The 5,145-nt window shown below is 49.5% G+C and overlaps 1 pseudogene; it reads right to left on the bottom strand.

Annotated features, from left to right (window-relative positions):
• Positions 1-3,694: 3,694 nt before the first annotated feature.
• LOC134367707 (cytochrome c oxidase subunit 6B1-like) lies at positions 3,695-3,941 on the bottom strand (annotated as a pseudogene).
• Between the last annotated feature and the right edge of the window lie 1,204 nt (positions 3,942-5,145).

Here is a 5,145-nt window from a genome sequence, read left to right as displayed (position 1 = left end):
CCTCCTCCAGTGTAACATTATCTTAACTAATTAAACCTGTAACGACCTTATTTCTAAATAAAGCCATATCAACAGGGGTTAAGACCTCAACATATATTTTTGGTTGGGGCACAATGTAACCCCCAACACCAGGGAACCCGGGCAGTCAGGGGAAGTGGAGGTTCTCTCCATCAGCAGGGTTATGCTGACCCTGGGGAGATAACTGGGCTGCCAGAGAAGGCTTGGGCAACACGTGGTTTGATTTGCAGAGATCATTTCCCCCAAAGGATCCCCTCTGCTGCTGCTGAAAATTGCTGTCCTTTTGGAATTTTCAAAGGACACAATGACTAGAAGTCAAAGGTATAGACAGGGCTGTCTTCACGGGCTTCCACCTCTGCAGTCACACAGGGCCCCATGGTCCAAAGGGCCTGCACTTATGTTATTGCTCTACAGTCGCCATCTTGAAATTCTTCAGAGTTTTTGAACAAGTGGTCCTGCATTTTCATTCGGTACTGCAAAACGTTGTCCACAAATTATGTAGCCAGTCCTGGCTAGGGACACTGGGCAGGGGAGATGCATAGGAAATGAAGGCAAAAATCACACTCTGCCTTCAGTATGGTTGGCCTGCAGCTGGCTTTTTGTCCCTTTCTACTTCTGTGCCAGGGAGCTCAGACTAAACGTCACAACGACACAGCTTAAAGCTGAGTCACAAACAGAACCAGGCTCTTCAATGTGCTTATTACGCAGAGCAAGCGTGAAAGCGGCCTGGTGGCTGGCGTAGGATTCATCACCTCTCAAGTGATAAAAAAATTCCCTATTGATTATGAGGTGAGGCAAGGCAAACACTATTCAGACGGCTCTTTGCATCAATATCATAAAATCAGTTTCTCTAGATGCCTGCACCCCGAACCTTCCCCTTCTGTGGGATCTAATACAATGCTTCTCAGCCTATAGGGTCTGGGGTGGGCGTTTCAGGGAGCCCTGTTGTGACACTGCTGCTCCACCCCAACACTGCGAGCAGAACCAGGAGCAGAAACAAAGAGTGACTGCTTATAAAGTCAGGCAGTATGTTGGCTAATTTTGTGTCCACTTGACTGGGCCATGAGGTGCTTTTTCTCCCCTCCCTCCTCCCTTCCCTCCCCTCCACTCTCCCCCTCCACTATTTTTTCCCTGGCAGCAGGCCGGTACAGGGATCAAATCCTGGACCTTTATGTTATCAGCACCATGCTCTAACCGTGGCCTGTGGTTTAGTGCTTACTTCATTTTTTATGCTTTTTCCTTCCTTTTTTTTTTTTTTTTTCTTAACTTATCTACCAAACTCTTACACATCTGTATGGAACACAGATATGCCTGGCTGTGAAAATCCTCCAGAGAAGATGGTCAAAGCCAAAGGCAGCCAACCAGGTGCATCAGTGAGGATTCTTTTTGGCTGCATAAAATACATAAAATAATAGTGTCTTAAACATGATAGAACTTCTCTTTCATGCTAAAGGAGCCCAGAGGTGGGCAATCCAGGGTTCTTCTGATGGACATCAGAAACTCAGGCTTCTTTTACCACCCTGCTCCACCAGCCTATTGTTTGACTTCCATCCTCAAGGTCTCATGGCCCAGTATAGCTGCTGGTGCCCCACCCATCACACCTGCATTCCAAGCAGCAAGAAGGAGGAAGAGGGTGATACAGAAGGGCCCATTTCCCCTGAGCCAGTTTTAAGCAGCATCTCTGGAAGTTTCACACAACGCTACTTACATATTCTTGGCCAGAACTTAGTTTCGTGGTGCTATGATCTGAATGTCCCCTCCAAAGTTCATGTGGAACTTAATCCTCAATATGGCATTTGAGAGGTGGGGCCTTTAAAAGGTGATTGGATTGTGAGGACTGTGCCCACATGCCTGGGTTCATTCATTCATGGAGTAATGGGTTAATAGTTTAATGGGTTGTCAGGAAGTAGACTGGGGGCTTCATAAGGAGAGTGAGTGAGCATGTTAGATGCGCTCTTGCCATGTGATTTCCTGCATTGCCATGGACTCTGTAGAGAGTTCCCACCCAGGAGAAGGTCCTCACCAGATATGCCCCCTGGACTTGGACTTCCCAGCCTCCAAACTGTAAGAAATACATTTCATTTCTTTATAAATTACCCAGTTTCAGGTATTTTGTTATCAGCAACAGAAAACAGACTAGTACATGTGGTCACACTTAGCTGCTGGAAGAGGTAGGCAGCATAGTCTGCTAGCCAAGCATGTCACTGCTCTGTGTGACAAGTTAATAAAGATAAAGGAGAGAATGGCTTTGGGTAGGCAACTAGCAGCATGGGAAGGCCTTGTTCCTGCTGCCTATGCAATGGTGTGTCTCCAACCATTCCCTCAATCAGATTTGGAGGGATCAGAGCTATGACAAAACTAGAGGTCTCATAGACCACCAGTTATGGAGATAAGAAGAGCCTTGGAGTGCTGGCAGCAGCTGGAAGAAGTGCATTACTCCTATTGTCATAGGAGGATGCATTACTTCACCCTCACCCATGGTGGGGATGCAAGGGAGATGGGGCCAGATGGGACAGGGTGGGCACTGTCTGTAGCCAGAGGACAGATGAGCAGAAACAGGAGAGGCAATCAGGAAGCCCTCCTCACACCCAGGAGAGTGTTTGCAAATACATTTTGCAGCTCAGTGTTCAGGTAGGCAGGATGCTGGGTGCCAGAGACTAAAGGATACTGGGCAGAGCCTCGCTTCTGAGGACCCACCATCATGCAGAAGGTGCACATTCAAGGTGAGACATCCAGACATCTTGCCTCCGAGGGGCAAGAGCAAGGGCAGGTTTCCAGTACTAGGATGACTGTCTGTTGCGAGTGACGTAGGCTCTCCCATCAAAGAGGAACACGCTACACAGCAGAGAAACAAGACAGTTGCTCAGTGGCTGTGGAGACCAAGTCCTCACCCCTACCTGGTGGAAGTTGTACTTCCTGCAGCCTGGGTGTGGGGTCTCCAAGAGGATCTCCCTGGATGGTTTGAGCCACAGCTGAGAGTGTGGGATCAGAAGCCTCCGTAGCTTCTCTGTTGGAGCCAGCTTGCCTGGGATGGGGTTCATTCTGCAGGTGGCTGTTGAGAGACCGCAGCTGGTGGGGACGGTAGTGTCCTGCTGAATTCCAGGGTAGGGGCTGCAATTTGTAGGTATGTCTGGATTAAACTCCACACTCTCTTCTAGATCCTTTCAGTACTTAGCTATTTTCTTTGGCACAGGAGTATTGGTTCTTGTAATCCAAATCTTAACAAATGTCATTAAGGGAGATATAAAATTAAAATTTAAACTGCTACTCTGGTTTCAGGTTGTGGGATATACAGGTGTTAAACAATAACAGAAGGTGCTTGGGATCTTTGAAAAGTGACTTGAATTGAAGTCACTACTTGCTCTAGGAAAATGACAGTGTGAGAATAAAGAGGGTCTAGGGAGGACTTTCACTCACTTGGACGTGGAAGCTGTCCAGGGGTTGGACGAAGGAACTGTGGTCTTCAGCTGGGGCCTGGATGCTTGGAGCTGGGTTGGAGCTCAGACTCTCACCCCTTGGGTATTTCAGAAGCCTCAGTTATTATTTATTTATTTTCACAGGTTTCCAATGTGTTTTTATTATTAGTTAAGTCATGCTTCAGGGTCCCAGGGTAAGTCTCCTTTACCACACCCCAGGAGAAGGACAGAAGACAGAGGAGAGGTGAGGTGCAGCCAGATCAGATCTTCTCAGGAAATGTGACTTCAGCCCAATAGTCTTCCCAAGCTGAGACTCAAGCTATGGTGTAGACGGACATGTACACACGGTGGTACCACTCACACACAGAAACATTGCTTTTTTAGTGGTCATTGCCTTCTCGCAGTGGTGGAAGTCCAGGTAGTTCTGGTCTGGTTCTGGATGGGGAAGTGGCTGTCAAAAGGAGCAATCTTGTAATTCTTGATTTTGGTCTTGATGTCTTCTGCCATGGTGCTGACTCCTCAAGTTGCTCTTGAAGCACTTGAAGCTCAGTGCTGGATGCCTAAGTTATTGGTGTGGCTGCCGCTGCATAACTGGGCCGCACCTGAGCCCTATCCTGCATGCCTGTTTGGGGGTAGGGAACCATTGACCGGGCTTTGGTGAGCTCCAGCCCCAGAGTTGATTGGCCTCAGGCCTGCCCGCTGTCCCACCTCAGCCCACAATTGTCGTGCAGCCCAAGGGTAGGGTCTGGAATGAGAGACTGTGCACTCTTAGTGCTCCAGCCCTTTGCTGAAAGCCACTCCACTGGGTATCTGCGCCTCCTGGGCAGGACCCCGCATTGCTCAGACACACCCGACATGCTCCCAGCCACAGGAAGGCCAAGGAAGGGCTCCTCCTGGCACTGCTTCCAATGTGGGAGGCAAAATATGTTGGAGTCGGTCCCTTATGGCCGCCCAGACAGCTAGCTACAAAATATTTCTCCTTTTGAAGCTCATTCCCCTGTGTGCAATTCCGTGTCTCTTCCCTCTCATCTCATTATAGAAGGGCATCCCATCCCACTCAGATCCCTGACTGCACCCTGTGTCTACACAGCTTATCTTTCTGAGTTAAAATCCCAATGAGATGGGGGTCACGCTACTTTCCCGGAGTCTGGTGGAATTAGGAATGATGGCCGGCACGTTTGATGGAGCCCTAGCCCCCCGGGGTCCCATCAGACAGAAGAGGCCAAGCGAAGGCCGTGCTGGACCAGTCAGTCAGCTCTGCCTGTGCTACGCTCCCTCTTCCCAGCTGCTTGTGCAAGGCGGTGCCTCAGATCCTGTGGGGAAACAGGGTGGGGTGTAATGAAGCACAAAGAGGAGTGATACGGACTGTCCAGGAATGTTAACTATGCAGGGAATGGGGACTGGGGAGGTGGGGAAGGAAGAAAGGGAACCCCTGCTCTCATGGATGATCTAATAACCACCGGTCTCTCGAGTCTGGACTCCTTCCTGTTTGGACTGAGCATTCAGATGGTTGCACTTGCACGTTAGGTAGAGGTGGCTTTGGGAAGGAGTGGGGATAGGAGCTCCTTACTTATCAGGTGAAGCCAGCACTGATGTGGCCTTAGGTCTCCCTGGGGGATGCAGGGCCCAAGGACAGGGCCCCTGGTTCATGTCCTTCTTCTGCGAATCCCCAGATTTAGGGCAAGTTTAGCTCCAGACCCAACTGGATTCA

This window comes from Cynocephalus volans, chromosome X (assembly GCF_027409185.1).
Source record: "Cynocephalus volans isolate mCynVol1 chromosome X, mCynVol1.pri, whole genome shotgun sequence".
NCBI lineage: Eukaryota > Metazoa > Chordata > Mammalia > Dermoptera > Cynocephalidae > Cynocephalus > Cynocephalus volans.
The sequence above is the reverse complement of the archived record's forward strand: the minus strand, read 5'-3'. Positions and strand labels throughout refer to the sequence as shown.